The following is a 21491-nucleotide window of genomic DNA, read 5'->3' as shown; positions in this document are numbered from 1 at the left end:
CACATCACAAAGATTTCAATTTCTCAAAGTGAATTTATAAAGATGATACAACTCCAATTACAATCCCAGTGATATGGAGTAAATTGTGTCACCTCAAAATCCATATGTAAAAGCCCTAACTCTCAATGTGATTTATGAGGATGAGGCCCTAAACCAATAGTACCGCAGTCTTCTAAAACTGGGAAGAAAGATCTCTCTATCTTTCTCCCTCTCGCTCTCATCTTCCCCCAACACCCCCATTCCCACCATGTGAAGACAAAGTGCGAAAATGGCCATCTACAAGCCAAAAAGAGGGGCCTCACCTGAACCCAACCATGCTGGCACCATGATCTCAGGCTTTCAGCCTGCAGAACTGTGAGAACATTAATTTCTGTTGTTTAAGCCACCCAGTCTATGGCATTTGATTGTGGCAGCCTGAACTGAGCTGATTAATACACCCAATAAGTTTTTCTGCTTAAATATTTAACACAGTTGTCCTTAAGTTCATCCAAAAGACTAAATTCTTAGGAGTTATATTCTAGAAAATTATCACTTGGCAACTCTCGTGGTAATAACCGATTCATGTAGGAATCATTAATGGATGCTAAAACTAGTGGTGAAATCTTGACAGACAATAGAATATTTATAGAATTTCAAAGAATTTCCCCACATGATATTTATTAATTACAAAGGGAAAATAACATAATAGTAAAAAGTCTGATACGAGGTGCCAAGGCACACTGATTGAGAGATAAACTCTCAAGCCAAAGTGCTTGCATCCTAATTCCAGTTCTTCTGTTGATTAGCTGTGTGAACTTGGGCAAGTTACATAACCTCTCTGTTCTTGACTTCATCACCTGTAAAGAGGTGATGGCAACAGTATGTTACTGTTGGATTGTTTGGGAAAACTAAATACACGTACATGTGCAAAATGCTATCACTAAGCTGTCATCTTCACTAGTAATGTAACAAAAAGATTTGATATGGCTCCTAATAAGATGCCCTGAGAAGAACACAGCATCACTTCTGTGATATTCCTGCCCCAAACTGCACAATTGGAGTCTAAACATGAGGAAACATCTGACAAATCCAAATCCAAATTGACAAACATCTTCAAAATAACTGGCCTGCACCTTTCAGAAAAAGTCAGGTTTTTGAAAAACAAGGAAAGACTGAGGAATTCTTCAAAAAACAAAAAAGACCAAAGAAACATGACACCTGAATGTAATATATGATCTGGGATTTTCTTTTGCTACAAAAGACATTATTGGAAAATTCAGCAAAATTTGAACAAGGTGTGTAGATATTTGACAAGTTTCTTAACCACTTTGGCCCTACTTTCTATTTCTGTACTTGGACAAGTCACTGCCCTTCCATCTACCCTAAGTCAGACTTACATCTTTCTAGAACTCTCCCCAAACATGCCTTTCTCCACCCTGAACTCTTTCAACATTTATCAGATGCACCTCTGATTTTTAGCATTTCATGGCTTTCATTGTTGTACTATTATTTACAAGTTTCATGTTGAAGTAACTCTTTTTCAAAAATGAAATAGAATTATAACAGTTTTGAAAAAAAAACTTTAGCTTCAATGAAGTGAGAGGGTCAGATGGATAATGGAAACTAAATGTGTGGGTTTGTCTAAGAAGAAGTGGGTCTAGGAATTAAGATTTGATCTCTGGAATCATAAATCCTCAAACCCTCAAGATTACAAAGGACCTTAAAAGTGATTCTTGATTTTTTTCGGTTGTATTCCCACCCAGAAGTATCCAGATTATACCAGAATACATGCAGTGATAGAAATTTATTACCACTACAGGTAATAAGAATATGAATAATTAAGCATCCATCGTGTGTCAAGCCCTGTGCTAAGCCTTTTGCACACATTATTTTATTTAACCCTCACAACAACCTCAAGAGGTAGACACTAGGATTCCCATTTTACAGGAATAGAAAGTAAGGCCAAAGTGGTTAAGAAACTTGTCCAAGATCACAGAGCTGGCCTTTGAAGGAGCATAGATTACAGTGCAACTTAAAGTTTGTGCAGAAGTTGAAACTTGAGGCAGAAAAATTAAGTGTCAGGGAACAAAAGGCCAGTGGGAAAGGAAGGGGGATGAGTGTCAATCTGGGATGTGAGTGTTCAACCAAGAGGCTAGCTTCTAAGAAAGATAAGGTTGGTGCCAAGGGAATAGCATCCAGGAATTCTGCAAACACAGCCAGCAACCCAAGTGCATGTGAAAAGTTCTTGAATCTGTGCAGTGCGCCTAGGAATCAAAGGAAAAAGACCCCAGTTTTTCAGAGATTCAAGACTTACGAGGAAAATTAAAATAAACTGGAAGCTTGCTATGGTGTCGGAAGCACAGGTGTTGGTGTTGGACAGACCTACTTACCAAATGTGTAAGCTGGGCAAATAACTTCACCTCTCAACCTCAGCTTCTTCAACAATAAGAATAACAGTAGTTTCTTTAGAGCATTTTATAGGATTCAATAGTTAATATATGTAACATTTTTAGCATATAATACTTACCTAGTAATAATAGTTCTTTTCCTTCATTATTCCTCAGAAGGAAGAACCATTATCTCCAAGTGCCTCAATCAAGGAGGACATTAAGAGAGGCCTAGATATTTGAAGATGGAAGATATTAGTAGAAGCCTAGAGGAAGATAAGTAATTATTTAAACCCACACCAACCGACAAGGGCAGCAATAAGCCTCCCAGCTGGGCTTGCTAAGATGTAGCCAATCCTGAAGGGCACAGGTGACAGAGGCTTGTTGAGCACATGGCCCAGCATCCAGGCCCTCCACTCCATGATGTGAATACCATGGGTCAACCAGTTCTCTTGTCCACCTGCCCCACTCCTGATTACTCGCTCCGGGAGCTCTCCCACTTGCTGTCTTATTTGTTTGGCTTGTTCTTGTTTGTTTTCAATCGGATCTCACCTAGCCTAGAACCTTCAGCTACCAATGAGGTCTTAGTTGTGGACCATGGATATGGCTATTAGAATCATAGTGGCCTCATTACACAGAGAGGGAAAATTGGGCCCTGTAAAGGGCAGAAGCTAGCCAGAGATCACAGAGGCAATTATGATCATATCCACGTCATACCCAGGAACGGAACACACACGTCTTGACTTCTAGTCTCCTCAGAACACCTTTTGAGTATTTTGAAAAACAAAGATCTGACTGGGCGCAGTGGCTCACGCCTGTAATCCCAGCACTTTGGGAGGCCAAGGCAGGCAGATCACCAGAGGTCAGGAGTCCAAGGCCAGCCTCGCCAACACGGTGAAATCCACCTCTACAAAAAATACAAAAATTAGCCGGACATGGTGGTGGGCATTTGTAATCCCAGTTACTTGGGAGGCTGAGGCAGGAGAATCCCCTGAAGCTGGGAGGTGGAGGTTGCAGTGAGCCGAGATCACTTCACAGCACTCCAGCCTAGGTGACAGAGTGAGACTTCATCTCAAAAAATAATAATAATAATAAAATAAGGAAAAATAAAGATCTGTAGTTCTCATTGATGATAAGGATGAGGGCAGAAAATAGTTTCCAGGAAAATGACAGCAGGAACCCTTGTGGGCTGGCCTCTGATTAAAGGTTAACTGACCTATGCAGATAGACAGATTCATGCATCACACATATGTGTACATGCTGTAAACTCTGCAGTACAGTAAGTCCATTGGGCAGGGGCACTGCTGTTCATCATTATTCTCTACAGTCAGTGCAGCACTGAGTGCAATGCTGTCATGTGCTCAGAAAATAGTGGTTGAGCTATATTAGGCTTCTGTTTCAGTTTTGGAGAATGTCCTCTGGCTCTTTCAAATTAACTTCCTCTTTCAAGAGAACAGAGAGAGACACCTACAAAAAGATGAACAGCAAAGCATAGAAAGATAGAAACTGGGCCAGATGCGGTGGCTCACGCCTGTAATCCCAGCACTTTGGAAGGCTGAGGTGGGATGAGCAGATGACGAGGTCAGGGGTTTGAGACCAGCCTGACCAACATAGTGAAACCCCATCTCTACTAAAAATACAAAAATTAGCCAGGCATGGAGGTGCATGCCTGTAATCCCAGCTACTCAGGAGGCTGAGGCAGGAGAATCTCTTGAACCCAGGAGGCGAGTGAAGTTTCAGTGAGTCAAGATTGTGCCATTGCACTCCAGCCTGGGTGACAGAGCAAGACTCTGTCTCGAAAAAAAAAAAAAAATAGGTAGAAACTGCTAAAACTACAAGATCAATACTTTATTCATCATATATTCATATAGCACTCTGCAGTGGAGCAGCGTTACTCAAGGTGTGGTTCACAGATCAGCAGCTTCAGCTTTTCTGGGAACTTTTTCAAAATGCCAATTCTAGGACCTCATTCCAGGTCTCCTAAATCTCAGTCTCTCATAGTTAGGCCCAGAAATCTGTACTTTAGATAGTGTTCCAAGGGATTCTTATGCACACCAAAGTTTGAAGCCACTGCAGTGGAGAACAGAGGGAGTGTGAATCAAGCTCCTCTGCCAAAAATCAACCGAAGAGAAGAAAGGGCCTGACAGAGACAAGTATGGCCGTGAAAAGGATTAGCTCAGATCTTAATCACCATTTTCTTTCTACATGCTTAGTAGCCTAAGAGTGAGAATGGATATCCCCTCCCCTGCACCTCCACCCAAATACAAAGACAGCAATGGAAGAGTGCATCACTGTCATGACTTGCAAGTTGCCTTTATGGTGGGATCTTTTTAATTTGGTAGATTATGTTTTGCTCATTCATTTTCAAGCTTGATCCAACCATTTCTTTAAGCAGAATGTTAAATGCAACCAATGTGGATGCTCTGATACAACTGTGGTTAAGGCACCCTGCATAGTCGTCATAGTTTCAAACTGCCCAGCAAATCATCAGCAAATTGCTAATGCTAGAGACAAGTGAAGGATGCAATGGACATGTCGATAAATCATGAAACCTGTTTACACAAAGTGAGAAACCCAGTCAATACTGAATCTCTGAAATGCTCTTTAACTCTGCCAAAAAGAATAGGCATGGTTAATTGCATTTCCAATTAAGGCAATTGTTAGAATTTGCCAGTTACACATCATCATTCTACAGCATGAAAATAGGCATTAAAAAGCTTCCAGATTTTAAAAACAAATCAGCTTTCTATGTGTGAACTGATGGCGTGACCACAAAAGTCAATTCAGAGACAAAAGAAAATTCCATTCGCATGGAAGAAACAAGTAGAGAGGCAGCCTGAACTTGAACTCGTCGTGGATAACCAAGGCCCACTGGTCACTCTCAATGTTGTGATTCTTTTGTTGTAGTTTGCATTGAATCAGAATGGGGTTAAGACATTTTTTAAAAGCTTTGATGAAACCCCTACTACTTTGATGGTGTACAGCTGTTATGAAATTTCAGTTGTTGATCATTTTGCAGAAAGCTAATATTTTAGCCTTTCAAGAACAAATGGGGAAGGAAAGAGGTTGGACCTGATTTATAGAATCTCATTATTTAAAACGGTCTCATTTCACCCCGCTCAACTTCTCCCCCTTATAAATAAGGTTACAGAGGTTCAGGAGGTTCACCTAAGGTCCCACAGTGCAAAGTGATGGAGCCATGACTTTCATCCATGCAGGTCTAGGCTCTCCCATTAGTAACTTCATTGTGACAGGTTTTACCTTTAAGATTTTTAATTTCAGAGCCAGAGTACACTACTGCCTTATTTTTCCAGCATCACCAGCTGCCCCAGAGACAATTTTCCAGATGAATGAATCTAACCCTTCTTAAGTACCAGATTTTGAAGCACTTTGGGGATGAAAATATTTCTAAAATAAATTGCTGTTGCCCCACCACATTCCTAAACCAAATATTAAATGTAGTTTGCTAGGCAGAGCACTGGCCCCCAAAGGAGTCCACATTCTAACATGTTAATATGTTAGTTTACATGGCACAAGGGACTTTGCAGATGCAATTAAGTTTAGGATCTTGAGATGGGAAGATTATCCTAGATTATCTGGGTGGGCCTGATGTAATCACAAGCGTGCTTATAAGAGGGAAGGCAGGGTCAGAGAAGGAGATGGGATGACCTGACAATGGAAGCAGAGGTCAGAGTGATGTGGGTCACAGTATCTCTAGAGGGAGTAATGTTTAAACTGAGACTTTAAAGAGGAACAGAAATTTACCAGGCAAAGAGGAAGTTTTAGGGAAAATCATTAAAGACAGAGGAAACAACATGTGCAAAAGCCCAGTTTTTGGCAAGTATGGGACTAATACAGGAAATTAAAAGCTGATGACCACCATGACTGGACTAAAAAACACAAGGGATCTACCAAAAAAAGTGAGGGTCAGGTCATGAGTGACTTTGTAGACCATCTGAAGAATGACGAACATTACTCTAAGGGCAATGGAAAGCCAGTGGAGGGTCTTATTAGAGTTACATTTTGAAGTGGTCAGTTTGACATTGTGGTAAAGAGTCGATTGAAGAGGGTGCAGCAGCAGAGGTGGGTAGCAATCGTGAAGAGGGACAATGAGATGTACTTAAGGAAGGGTGAAGACAATGGGCATGGAAACAGGGGATAGACCTGAGTGGTCTTCAAACATCATAATCAACAGACCTATATGACCATTAGGTGTAGAGAGTAGGGGAGAAGGCGGAATCAAGGATGTCTCCAAAGGGCTTCCAGTTTACACAACTAAACAGAGAGTAATGTCCTCTCAAACAGAGAGGACACTGGAAGAGAAGAAGGTTTGGTCATTTGGGAGAGGGAAGATGATAAGGACAGCCAGTTTTGGACACACTGCTTTTAAAACCTAAATGTCCATTCGAATAGTAATAGATCAACCAATTATTAAATATGTTTACTATGGGATATTCTGCAGGGTTTATATGAAAAGATATGGAATATTCTCCAGCAAAACACAGTGTAGAGTGTGCTATAATTAGGTTTTGTAAATGTGTGTGTGTGCACTTATTCTCATAAATAACCATATAAACAGAAATATAAAAGAAACTATTAATAGTAAAAGTAATTATCTCTAAGGGAGATATTATAGGACTCAGAGAGAGGAGTACTTACTTTTCACTGTATGGTTGTGTGTTGTTTGAATGTTTCAACATGTGTATGCATTGCTTATTTATTTAAGTTGATTTTCAAATGCATATACAAATAGACTTAAAATACGTATCTTCCTAAAAGAATAGAAAGCATGAGATAATGTCAAGCAGGAGAAAACAATAGAAAGAAGTGGATGTAAGAGATAAATTAGAATTCCTGACAAAAAACCTTCAACAGGCTAAAGTGGGTTATTTTGTGCTGAATAAAGATACCATGCAGAATGAATTTAGAACGATCATGAACGTTTATATATCAAATGTCATAAAATCATATAGAACTTTAAAACTAGAAATATGAAGATAAATTGACAACTAAAATCAGAATAAGAAGCAAAATGTCTATATTGTAGAATAAAACAACAGGAAATAAAGAAACTGCATAATAAAATCTTCTTTTTGTTATAGAAAATAATAAACTTTATAATTTATAGTCTATTCATCCTTTTCAAATAAATGTGGAACATTTATTTTAAGATTATGTTCTAGGGCAAAATGGAAATTAAATACATTTCCCAAAGTAAAAGCAATATTTACTCTTCTCCCAAAACGATGCAAAATTAGCAATTAATGTTTAGAAAGCAACTGCTTGGAAAATTTTTTTAACCTATGAGAGAAAATCTAAATTGCAATTGTATGTTGTTTGGAAAATAACAGCAGGGACACAGTTATTTTCCATATCATATATTCCATACCAAAACTAGTGACTGAAAGAATATAGAGATATATTCCATATCAAAACTAGTGACTTATAATATCTATAGCCTTAAGTGTTATTTACAAAAAAGAAATAATTTAAACAACGACTAAAACTACCTCAAGATCAAAAAGCTAAAAATGAAAGCAAGACAATAAATCCAAGGCAACATTTACCAAACTGTTTTTTATGAAATACGAGTGAAAGCTCTCGTGTTTACTGGCAACACACACGTTGAGAAGGAAGGGGAAGTTCCATCCTTACGCAGTTGGTAAAACTTTTAATAATATACTCTGTCTTGGTTAATCACCAGTATATGTTAGCATGTTACAACTCTGAAAATTTTTACATTCAAGAGACTGTTTAACTTTATTTAATAGCACAATAATGGCATCATCTTACCTAAGAAGGAAAAATATAAATTGGAATAATTTTTGTTGAGATAAATTTGCCAATATGTATCTAAAGACTTACAATTTAATTGATAGTTTGACTCCTGGGAAAATACTCTAAAGATATGTGCAAATACCTAGCCTAAAGGACTTTATAGGCATTATTTTAGTGGTAGAAATTGAAAAATTCTAAATGTACAGCAATCAGAGATCAAGGACTGATTTATGGATCAGTAGCATCCTACGTATCCATTCACATTCCTGTTGATATATTTATAATTAGGTGGGAAAAGTAGCTTACAAACTCAACATACAGAGTCTCATTTTTGTAAAATGCCTTATTTAAATAAATAAAAACTCCATGAAAAAGATACAGAGATTTCCAAGTAAAGCTGTCCTTGATATCAGGAGAATTAGTTCCTAGTTCTAACTATATTTAGCTGCATTATCTGGGAAAATAAAGTCCCTAGATCCAACCCCTTATCTGAAGGGATTGACTTAAACTTAAACTATCCCTCCCAGATTTATTAAAATATTAAAATTCTTTTATTCTATGAATTCAAAATGATAAAATCATTTTTGGTACATACTACAATAAATTCAGATCTCAGTACTTATATTTTGTGAATGACTACTTTGTACAAATCACTAAGGTATAGACCAGATCGGGGGGGCACCTACTTTTCAAAGATCTGATGTAATCCCCCAACTCAAAGGTATACTAACGGTCAACTTACAGTAAACCAGTGTTATCTTACAGCAAAGGCAGAAAGCAGAGTGTTAATCCATTCAACCACCTACACTTGAAGACAGTTGAAGAAATATTATTTTGCAGATAAAGCCAAGATGAAACATGAGTTCTGGTTATTTTTTTTTTTTTTTTTTTTTTTTTTGAGACGAAGTTTTGCTCTGTCACCCAGACTGGAGTGCAGTGGCGTGTTCTCAGCTCACTGCAAGCTCTGCCTCCTGGGTTCATGCCATTCTCCTGCCTCAGCCTCTCGAGTAGCTGGGACTACAGGCACCTGCTACCATGCCCGGTTAATTTTTTGTATTGTTAGTAGAGACGGGGTTTCACCATATTAGCCAAGATGGTCTCGATCTCCTGACCTCGTGATCCGCCCACCTCGGCCTCCCAAAGTGCTGGGATTACAGGCGTGAGCCACCGCGCCCGGCCTTCACATCGTAGTTTTAATAGCTCTGTTTGTTCCATTCCTCAACTGTCAGGTTGTTTTAATTCAGCCAAATCTAATTATTGAAGCTTTCCAAGGTACATGGTATATTAATTTAGCAATCTGTGTAGCAATCTTCTCCCTTAAAAATGATTTCTTTTCTTTCTCTAAGAATAAGAATTTCTAGAGTTTTAATTAAAGCTTCTAAATGTAAAAGATATTTGATTTTTTGTTTTCTTTCATTCTTTTTGTTTGATTTTTTCTCATTTCCCTTATTTCTGAGCTTGAAATTCAATTTTCAGTTTCTAGTGTCTCAATGTTCTGCAGTGATCGGATAATTTTCCCTTGAATTTGTAAGTGTGATGTAAATTACATGGTGTTTCAGGCAGTAGAGATGTTATTTTCTCTAGGCTTACTAATTCCTTGTGGGGAACAGGGAGTCAGGAGTCTTGACTCGAGCCGCTGCCTTGTGACAGTGTGCAAGTCACTTCCCATCCCAGGTCTCAATATTCATATCTGTGATTTAACACAAAAGGGAGGCAGAAAAGTAGGGAGCTTGTTCCAAGGACTGCAAACCAGAAGTGCCTTCAAGAACCAAACAGGTGACACAATGAATGAGGTGGCCAGGTGAGGACTGGAACAAAATGGAAGAGTTCCTGCCCCATCCTAGGGGAGTGGCTGTTATTTAGCATCCAATATTGCATATGACTTTTTCCAGGGATACTAGACATGTACGTTTTCATATGAAATAGCTCGGTTATTAAGCACTGACTACTAATTCTGTATTTTAACATGATGTAAGCCAGACAAAATGTCTATAGCCCAAATTCAGCCCGTAGGACAACAGTTAGTTGGCTGCTAATCTAAAATGATAAGGGCCATTCTAGTTTGAAGATTCTAGCTCTATGGACTTGTCTACAGTTTATTCATTCACAAGATGGTATGCCTTTCATCATACCTATAACAAACCTGCAGGATGCACCTACTGTACACAGACCATATGCTTATCATTGGAGATATGACATAAGCACATTTCTCCATCTGAACCCTTAAGGACACAGATACCAAAGAACCTTCAGCCTTTTGGGGACTATCTAAGGGACAAGTGCATATCTCCTCCGTTTTATAGACTTCCCTGACTCATTTCCCACCATGACCCAACACCAAGCAGAAGAAATTCCTCTCTCTTTTACCTTCTTGCAGCCAGCATCATGCTCAAAAATCTCTACATAATATATTACACATCATCCTTATTTCAGTGTCCTTCATTCTCCACAGTCTGTGAATGCACTGAGGGCAAGAACATGGCTTTTTCTGTTTGCACCTAAACATTTAGTTTAGGGCCTAATGTGCATACAAATGAATTGGCCCAGTAGGAACACAGAACACATGCAGTCTGGGTTTGATGCTTGTTTTAAAATGTACGTTTTATTATCATTTGGGTATGGTGAGGCCACCAGAGCAAGAGACGACAGCCATTGGAAAGACAGTTTATTATTCTCACAGAGCGCAAGAGGAGGGGGCATACTATGTCACAGGGGACACACAGAGAAGCACCGGGGGTGGTCAGGAGGCAGAAAGGTGAGGGGAAATGTGGACCAGAGCCTTTATTGTAGTTTCCATGGGAAGGAACGAATGAGGCAGGGTAAGCAGACTTAGGGTTGGCTGGCTTGAATAATTTCATCAGCCTCTGGAGCATAGGGTCTCTCTCTGGTTGTCTTGTACCTGGTCTTTGAGTGATGAGGACAAGGAAATAGTGAAGGTGCTGGGGTGCTTATGGCAGGGGAATACTGACACTAGTATAAGAGTTCAGTGAAGGAGGTGGTTGGGGTATGGGCTCTGGATTGGTCAGTTTGCTTATGGAAGGAGAGCTCATAGGCTTGTTGTTTCCTATCTCTAGGAATTAGCTACCCCTAGAAGCCATAGTCCCTCTGGGGTCAGCAAGGCCCCAAGATGACAAAGCATCAAAGCTAAAAGACACGATCAATACTGTGTCCAGTGTGAGGAGCTTCCCTAGAGAAATGCAGAGTTCAGAGGTAGATCCATTCCTCAAGCTGAAAGCGGAAAAGGGTGGCTTTGTGCAAGGGATGCAGTGAAGCCCAGCACACATCGTTGGGACTACAAAAGGTGGTAAGTGAAGGGAGGAAAAGCTTTCCTCTCCTTAGCTCTGCACTCCTCAACCAGAGTTCAGAAAGACCAACATCATTTAGGTCTAACCAAGATGCAACTGGGGTCTCCTCTTCCCTCAAAAAAATATCAAAATCATTATGAAACCTCAAATTCTAGAGCCCATGGCAGCTCAGGAAGCCCGGAGTCTCAGGATCACCTCTGCCTCTGGGCTTCAACCTTTCTCCCACGTGCTTTCTGTGGTTGTCACCATGTTGACCCAGATGTGACACCGGCTCCTCCTCTAGTTTTCACACACCCCGGCAGGCGACAACAGCTGCCTCACACAAGACATGAGTCAATGTGGCAAAAGACTGTGAGAGAGAGAGATGAAGTCCTCACATGGCGACGACAGAAACAAACCACAAATCACATTGCAAGTCTTTCTGCTGCCACCTCCTCCGAAACCCTTTGTTATTCTCCACCCATCAAACCCATGTGGACACAAAAACCGTGTATAACTCCAGTCATTTCCTTCCTCATAAGTAATTTTCCTGGCCCCTCCCTCCTCGTTCTTTATGCTAATTCCATCAGTTCATGCCAATCCACCCCTTTACCTAGAAAGAGGGTTCAAAATTCAGTTCCTTCTTCTTGCCTTTGCCCTCTTCTGTGGCTTGGATTATTGCCAGCTCCCAAGAGTTCAAAGTCTCTCTCCCTCATCCCAGTGCCTCATCATAGACTTCACTACACATAGGCAGATTCCTCCTTAAGAAGAATCTCTGGCCTGCAGTGCTTCCCACCACAAGACAGAGCCTTTGGGAAATCTGACTAATGCCCCAGGACAGGCCCCACAAAAGCTATCATCAACACAGCCCTCACCTACCTTTCTTTCTTTCTTTCTTCCTTCCTTCCTTCCTTCCTTCCTTCCTTCCTTCCTTCCTTCCTTCCTTCCTTCCTTCCTTCCCTCCCTCCCTCCTTTCTTTCTTTCTTCCTTCCTTCCTTCCTTCCTTCCTTCCTTCCTTCCTTCCTTCCTTCCTTCCTTTCTCTTTTTTTTCAGAGTCTCACTCTGTCGCCCAGGCTGGAGTGCATTGGCACAATCTTGGCTCACTTCAACCTCTGCCTCATGGGTTCAAGTGATTCTCCTGCCCCAGCCTCCCGAGTAGCTGAGACTACAGGCACCCGCTACCACACATGGCTAATTTTTGTATTTTTAATAGAGACATGGTTTCACCATGTTGGTCAGACTGGTCTTGAACTCCTGACCTTGTGATCCACCCGCCTCGGCTTCCCAAAGTGCTGGGATTACAGGTGTGAGCCACTGCACCCGGCCAGTCCTCACCTTTCAAAGTTGAAGACCTCAAAAGGGAGCGAGCTTACCAGGACTTGTCCTCACCCTGGGCACCTTGGTACAGGACACCAAAGGATCTTTTGCAGGCCTGGGGATTTTTTCTCTCCATTTTTCAGAGATATTTGGTAGTGTAGCTGTGAGGCTATGAAATCACCTCTTTTCTACACTTCCTCAGTTTTCTTGAGACCAGATTGGGAGAAGATAAACTAGATTTACTGAAACTGATTCAAAGAAGGGAAGACTTGAGGAAATTTGGAATAAATTTGGCTCCCCTTTTTGCTTTTCTGTGGGAATGAAATAACATCTAAAAATCTCATCATTAGGCATTGGCTGATCAGAAAAGCATCTATTCAGCTTCGGGCCCAAATGTGATCCCAGTGGCAGCCTCAGAGAGGTGAGGGCAGGGGTGAGGGGTCTCACTATGAAGAATGGTTCACTTTGCACTTAACACTGAGCAGAGGCTTTTGCTGTGGGGCCTCACACTTTAATATAAATGTCTGCATTCGCTAGCCCAATTCAATTTTATTTTACTTCATTTTCTAAGCTAATGTAGTGCTTTTCAATATGATTCCACAGTGTCTTGGCATAGGAAAGACCATGGTGTAATATTTGAACTATTCATTATGATTCTAATATGTGAGGGGAAGTGGCCAATTCTCTTCTGGCTCTGTGTGTGATGGCAGTATGAACATTCTCTATTCTGTTATGAGTAAATCAAGTCAGAAAAGACCTATAATTTCCCCAAAGAGGGCTGAAGCAGACAGCCAACACAAATTATGAGTTGCTTACTTGCAGGATATATAAACTTGGTAATTATTTTTAGGAGTAGATAACTGTGATCAAATTAAAGTGCTCTATTGATAGAAAAGAGGAAAAGAGAGGGAATAAGACAAAGAAATAAGAAAATTGAATCAGTCTCAGGAATTTCTTTCTCAGGAGTGAGAGAGGAGAGGGAAGAGATGCCAGAAAAATAGAGAGGCAGAGATAACTTCCATGTGGGTTCTTTCACAAATAGGCCCTTAGAGTCATAGTCCATTAGTCCTGGAAGAAACTGAGACCCAAAGATAGGTGGTAACTTGGCCAAATCTCTTGAGTAAGTTATGCCAGAATGAGAAAAAGGAAGTAAGTCTTCCACCCTTAAGTACAGTGGTCAACTGTTCACCATTCACTTGAGTCCTCAGAGTTTCAGGAGTGTGTGTATGAGTGGGGTTTGCCTGAGTCGTTTTTGCTATTCCTTAACTAAGAGAACTGCCTTTCAGACACCAGCTTTTTGTCACTACCTAAAACAACCCCAGAAGGGCATTTTCCCTCAAGAGCAGTGAGGGGGTGGGAAGACAAGGATGCAGGACCAGAAGGTCAGGATCCTGTCTCAACTCAGGCCTTCCTGCCTTGTGTTCAATGAGTCTCGGTCTTCTTTTCAAGAAAAATGAGCCCCTCACACCTGCCCAGCCTGTCTCGTGGAGTTAAGTGAGGATCAAGGGAGGTGGGGACAGGAGAGGTGTTCCATCAATTGCATAAAGTGTAAAACAAATGTTCGGAGTTGACAGGGTTGCTATTGAGATTAAGAATATGATAGACGTCAGGCACAGCAGCTCATGTTCATAATCCCAGCACTTTGGGAGGCCAAAGCAGGTGGATCACTTGAGCCCAGGAGTTCAAGACCAGCCTGGGCAATATGGCAAAACCCCATCTCTACAAAAAATACAAAGATTATTCAGGCATAGGGGCATACCCCTGTAGTCTCAGATACTCAGGAGGCTGAGCTGGGAGGGTTGCTTGAACCTGGGAGGCAGAGGTTGCACCACTGCATTCCAGCCTGGGTGACAGAGTGAGACCCTGTTTCAAAAAGCATGAGAAAGAACATGATATAGAGGGTCTTCCAAACAGAGCATAGGAGCCACAGCCTTAGGCTTTGGGGTTATTTGTGCTTGCAGCTTGGCAGCTGGAAGAAGAGAGCCCAAAGACTAGATGCTTCCCCAAAAAAGGTAGACAGAGGAACCAGAGGCTTGGATGAATGGATAAGGCTGCTGGGACAATGTTCTCCAACAAGATGCTGGAACCTCCCTGAGGTGGGTGCTATATCCTGCATGCCTAGTTTCAGGTCATGCCCAGCCCCAGAAACCAGAGTCACAGCTCACTCAGTTCCAAAATTATCACAAAAGGTGAGATTCACAGAACCAACTTTCCTTTAAAAATCCCAACTCAATGAATCTAACACATCCTCTTTGTTTTGTATTGGATTGGAATAGATTGAGGTCTCCCGGGTTGGGCCCCTGAAGAAGTAGTTTGGCCTCTACTGTGCAAAAAGTATGCAAGTTTAAAGACTAGGATCATATGCAAAGAGCTGAGATGCTCCAAGTCTAGGAGGCTGTGGAGATTAGTTGGGCTGAGAAGGCAGACAATGAACTTCCATTCACAATTGCTTCAAAGAGAATAAAATACCTAGGAATCCAACTTACAAGGGATGTAAAGGACCTCTTCAAGGAGAATTACAAACCACTGCTCAGTGAAATAAAAGAGGACACTAACAAATGGAAGAACATACCATGCTCATGGATAGGAAGAATCAATATCGTGAAAATGGCCATACTGCCCAAGGTTATTTATAGATTCAATGCCATCCCCATCAAGCTACCAATGAGTTTCTTCACAGAATTGGAAAAAACTGCTTTAAAGTTCACATGGAACCAAAAAAGAGCCCGCATTGCCAAGACAATCCTAAGTCAAAAGGACAAAGCTGGAGGCGTCACGCTACCTGACTTCAAACTATACTACAAGGCTACAGTAACCAAAACAGCATGGTACTGGTACCAAAACAGAGGTATAGACCAATGGAACAGAACAGAGTCCTCAGAAATAATACCACACATCTACAGCCATCTGATCTTTGACAAACCTGAGAGAAACAAGAAATGGGGAAAGGATTCCCTATTTAATAAATGGTGCTGGGAAAATTGGCTAGCCATAAGTAGAAAGCTGAAACTGGATCCTTTCCTTACTCCTTATACGAAGATTAATTCAAGATGGATTAGACACTTAAATGTTAGACCTAATACCATAAAAACCCTGCAAGAAAACCTAGGTGGTACCATTCAGGACATAGGCATGGGCAAGGACTTCATGTCTAAAACACCAAAAGCAATGGCAGCAAAAGCCAAAATCGACCAATAGGATCTAATTAAACTAAAGAGCTTCTGCACAGCAAAAGAAACTACCATCAGAGTGAACAGGCAACCTACAGAATGGGAGAAAATTTTTGCAATCTACTCATCTGACAAAGGGCTAATATCCAGAAAGTCATGTTGCCTAGCTATGCAAACTCAGGAGAATGAGCTCACTGAAGAGAACAATGGGCAAAGACCCCAATGCCATTTTAATGTTCCATTTCTCTCGCCTCTCCTTTCCACTCGGGTTTACAGCAGAGTTACTTACATGTAATGTGGCTTCTATGAACAGTGTTGGAGCCCTGACCTAGTCTCACTGAATCATTCCCCTCAACTTTGTTTCCTCTTGAGCTCTCTCCAGCACCAAAATGTGTGTTATGAGCTGGCTCAGTCAGTGGGCTCAGGAATGGTAATGGGGAGTCCCTAACTTGGCTCTCTAGGGATCCTTTTCACCTTTGTGGGCAGGCATTCTGGAGAGCCAGGTGGGAGCCTTCTGCCATCAGTCTTTGCATGAGTCCCAAGGCAGAACTTGCATCAGACCCCCAGCAAAGTACTCAGAGGGATACGTTGAAAATTACTCTAGTTAAAGAACCCCCTCTCTCTTTCCCTGGCTCTTCAGACAAGAGCTGTCTGAGCTGAACAAATCCCATCCCCTCCAGGGGTCTATAAATTAGAACAATTGGGCTAGACCATTTCTAGCCATTTCCAGCCATTTCCCGTCTCCCATCTGGACCAACAATGTGTTGATATAGGCTGGAACTAGACAATTTCAAAAAGAGGCAACAGGCTGGACGCATCCATCTTCAGCAAGACATGACTACAACCCTGAAGTTTTTTAAGCATCAATTTGGAGCCCCAGATTGAAAAACGTGGGAATAAGGTGTGACTGAGATCCAAAGCCCAAAGTGAGGGGCTAGGAGTGCTGCTCTACTACTGAATACAAGGCCCCTTGTTTATTGCATTTAACAAATATTTATATAGCACCTACTATTGCCAGACATTGTTCTGAGATTTACAAATATCAATTCACTTAGGCCTGTTTCCAATCCTATGAGGAAGGCACTACGATTATGTCCATTTTACTGATGAGAAAACTAAGGCACAAAGAAATTAAGGAACTTGCCTGAGATCTTAGTAAGTAAGGACTCATTAGCATATTTGCTCAGACATTAATGTAACTAATGTTCACATCAAGGGGCTAGAGAGTGGAAAGCAAAATCCCCAGGGAGGAAAAAGGAAGAAAGCTGGGAAATCCGCCCAGGCTCTTTGACCTGCAAGCCCATGCTCAAGCCACCTCCACTGCATTTCTTATCATTTGCTGTATTGGTCCGTTCTCACACTGCTAATAAAGACACACCCAAGACTGGGTAATTGATAAAGAAAAAGTGGTTTAATAGACTCACAGTTCCTTATGGCTGAGGTCTCACAATCATGCTGTTCCAATGAAGGATGAGCAAAGAGAGTTTTTACATGGTGGCAGGCAACAGTGAAGTTGTGCAGGGGAGCTCTTCTTAATAAAACTATCAGATCTCGTGAGATGTATTCACTATCACAAGATCAGTATGGGAAAGACCCACCCACATGAGCCAATTACTTCCCACTTGATCCCTCCCACGACACAAGATGAAATTTGGGTGGTGACACAGCCAAACCATATCATTTGCTTTTTCAAAAGATATGAATGGACATTTTTCCAACTATGAAATGGAGGTCTGGGTGGTGTTTTCATGAAATGTCACAGGCAGCTGGCTGTAGGACTTCCCGGAGCCTTTACTTTGCTGCTCTGCATTATGATCTGCAAGGCAGCACGATGGAATGCAACTTCTCCCAAACATGTTTGCCAAAGCAGCCCCCCCCTTTTTTTCACAGAATATCTCAAAAAACTGAAATTCTAACAAACGCACTTAGGAAATATCAGCTTGATCAGTGGAAAGTTGGTCGTGTTCGTTACACTTGCCAAATGTAATAATCAGAACCCTATGTCCCATGGGCCTCCCCTGTCTTTCACAGGACTAACTTGCCACTTAGGGCTACAGTTATGAGCATTCTTGTCTTCCCTCCACTACAAATGGGGAACTTCTCAGGGCAGAGCCTTGTCTGGTTTATCTCAGTAGCCTTCGCAGTAGTGAACATAGTTTCTTGCACACAGTAAGCACTCAGATATTTGCTGAACAAATAAATGAGCATGTGTAAACTATTTCCATATGAGAACCACAGAAACTGGTTTCCCAAGAAAAGAAAGAGGAAGTCATAAAATTAAAATTCACAGCACCCATTTTGGTTTTTATGGTGACAATGGTGTGAAAAAAAGCAAAGATGAGGAGAAAAATCTTATTCTCACATAGGAATTAGTTTGTTGGTAACAGAAAGGTTGGGGGAGCAGAGAAATAAGTTGCAGGATTACCCAACATTTAAAACTGCAGGGGACATTCCACCTCATACCCATTAGAACGGCAACTAGTTTTTAAAAGTAAAAAAATAACAAGGATGTGGAAACACAACAGTGCACCCCTGCGCACTGTTGATGGGAATGTAAAATGGTGCAGCTGCTATGTAAACAATATAACGGTTCCTCAAGAAAACAAAAAATAGAACTACCATATGATCCAGCAGTTCTACTTCTGAGTATCTACCCAAAAGAATTGAAAGCAAGGTCTTGAAGAGATATTTGGACACTCATGTTCAGAGCAGCACTATTCACAATAGCCAAAAGGTGAAAGCAACCCAAGTGCCCATGGACAGAAGAATGAATACACAAAATGTGGTATATATCTGCAACGGAATATTATTCAGCCTTACAAAAGGAGGAAATTCGGATCCAGGCTACAACATGGATGAACCTTGAGGTCATTTGTTCTAAGTAAAATAAGCCAGTCATGAAAAGAGAAATACTGTATGTTTCCACTATATGAGGTATCTAGAATGTAAATTCACAGAAACAGCAAGCAGAATGACAATTACCAAGGACTGTAGGGAGAGAGAAAATGAAAAGTTGTTTAAGGATATAGATTTTCAGTTTGTAAGATAAAAAGAGTTCTACAGATGGGTGGTGGTGTGGTTGCACAAAAATGTGAATGTACTTAACACGATTAAACTGTACACTTTACGCTCTAACCATTTTATATATTGTGGAAATTTTATGTATGTTTTACCACAATTTGAAAAAAAAACTGAAGAAGACATTGAAGATACACCAGCCAGAGTCTAACATTGATATGCGAAGAAACCAAGGCCCAGAGGTACATAATGGCATCCTCTAAGCCAAAATATATCAATCATAAGACTTTAATAATACTACCAAGGCTGTAAATACAAGGGATCATTTACAGGTGACCTCCTGAAATTATTTTTAAGAAAATGTTATCACAAGTAAGCAGGAAAAAATCAATCCCTTATTAGATTCTTCTCCAATTTGGAAATAGCCTAGGACAATCTGATTTCGAAGGGCCAAAGGGCAATACTGCCATCAGCTCTGAGCTCCCGAGCAAGCCTCCCTCTTACATGACCCTGCTCCTATTCAGTTGCTTGGTCCAAGCTCGGATCCAGGCTGTCTAATGGGAGAGCAACCCGCAACTGCCAAGCCTGAGTTTCCATCCGTCTGTACGAAGCCCACAGAGTGACGAGGCTCACAGTAGAAAAACTGCAATTTCCATTGCTCGCCAATCAGCCAGGCTGCTTCATGGATCATTTTTCAGCAATCTTGGTAAAAATTGAAGTAAAAATCATGCTTTTCACTCAGATCTAAACCAAATTGTCAGCAGCTGACTTCCTCAGCCTAGGCACAAAACTGCAGTCATGAAATGTGAGAAGGAACAGAGGCCATCGAGCAAGAATATTTTCTGGTTTCCTATGAAATATCATGTTACCTTCCCATGTCCTGGAGTTCTCTCAGTGCTGATGGAAAGAAACCTCAGTCAGTTATGGGCAGTGGGCAAAGAGCTGCCACTGAAATTCAGGGCCTGGGCTAAACCCTACAGACGAGTGAGCTCAGGGGACCATTGTCTTTAAGTTCTTCTGAGGTTAAGGCTGTTTGTTTGTGGATGGGAATGTTTGCTGAGAACTGGCTGCAAGAAAGTGGGATGTTCCCACACACTGTTCTTTGGGAAAAGTCATGACTGATTGCTGCACTAGCCCTGCTCAATTTAACCAGATATGCCAACAACACCTATCTGAATAATTTGGTCTTGCTCTTGTTGCTTAATGGAGGATGGACTTACATATAGACATTTGGACCAAAATAGAGGGAAGGGGGGAAGGGACCAGAACACAAGACAAAAAAAACTATGTCTTTGTAAGCAAGAATAAACAGCAAGTTGAATTTCTAATGTCTTTCATATAGGAGGGACAATGTTTACCTTTTTTTCCTTTTTTTTTTTTTTTTTTGAGACAGAGTCTCAAAAAAAAGGCTGGAGTGCAGTAGCATGATCACAGCTCACTGCAGCCTTGACCTTCTGAGCTCAAGAAATCCTCCCACCTCAGCCTCCTGAGTAGCTGAGACTAGAGGCTCAAGCCACCACAGCAGGCTAACTTTTTGTAATTTTTGTAGAGATGGGATTTCACTTTATTGCCCAGGCTGGTATCAAATTCCTGGAGTGAAACTCCTGAGCTCAAGGGATCTTCCCACCTCGACCTCCCAAAGTGCTGAGATTACAGGTGTGAGTCACCCCACCCAGCAAATACTTACATTTTTTAAACACTTTTCTTCATCTTATCTCATCTGATTCTCGCAGTATGAATTGGTGTTAGTTGCAGCAGTAGCATTAGCAGTAGTTACACCATTGTACAAACACTGAGGCTCAGAGAAGTTAAAGAAACTGGCCAAGGTCATACAGGGGATGACAAAGTCAAGATTAGAAGGTTGAATCCTCACTCTGTCCAATTCTCCCTATACTGGGTAGATTCAGTTGTAGGTATATGGCTTCCAGACAGTATTTTGTTAGATTCGACTAATCTTAAAGATGATATTCAAGTGCCTTGCTACAGAGAAAAAATTACCCAAAGCGTTATTTCAGTCAGTGATTCCATTCTAAATGAAGCTCTTTATGGCTCCCTAGGCTCATTGCCTGCAGGGTGAGAGGGCTGCCAGGTGCACGATGGTTCCTGGAGTACAACTCCACAACAGAAGCAGGCAGGTCCTGGGGCACAGGTTTACTGCAACACAGGAGTCCATTCAGGTTCATGGTAGACAACTTTTATTAGCAGAATGTGGCTATTATTAGCTTCTATTGCCATGTCCAGAAATCAAATAAAACTTTATAGAGTAAACCAGCAACATGTAGTTTGGCCATTTCCATATTAATTTTCAAAACTAGCATTTAATCTATCCCCAACCTTCTCTTTTTTTTTGGCTTCTCCTGTGAATGTAGTCTACAAAGAGTTTTGCTGCTACAGATCTGTGCACGCAGACAAATGGGTATCCATGCATGCACTCTCTCTCTCTCTCTCTCACACACACACACACACACACACAGCACACACTTCAAAGAAGAGGGGCGGCTGGGCGCAGTGGCTCATCCTGTGAATGTAGTCTACAAAGAGTTTTGCTGCTACAGATC

This window comes from Colobus angolensis, unplaced genomic scaffold, assembly GCF_000951035.1.
Source record: "Colobus angolensis palliatus isolate OR3802 unplaced genomic scaffold, Cang.pa_1.0 Scaffold172, whole genome shotgun sequence".
NCBI classification, from domain to species: domain Eukaryota; kingdom Metazoa; phylum Chordata; class Mammalia; order Primates; family Cercopithecidae; genus Colobus; species Colobus angolensis.
The sequence above is the reverse complement of the archived record's forward strand: the minus strand, read 5'-3'. Positions refer to the sequence as shown.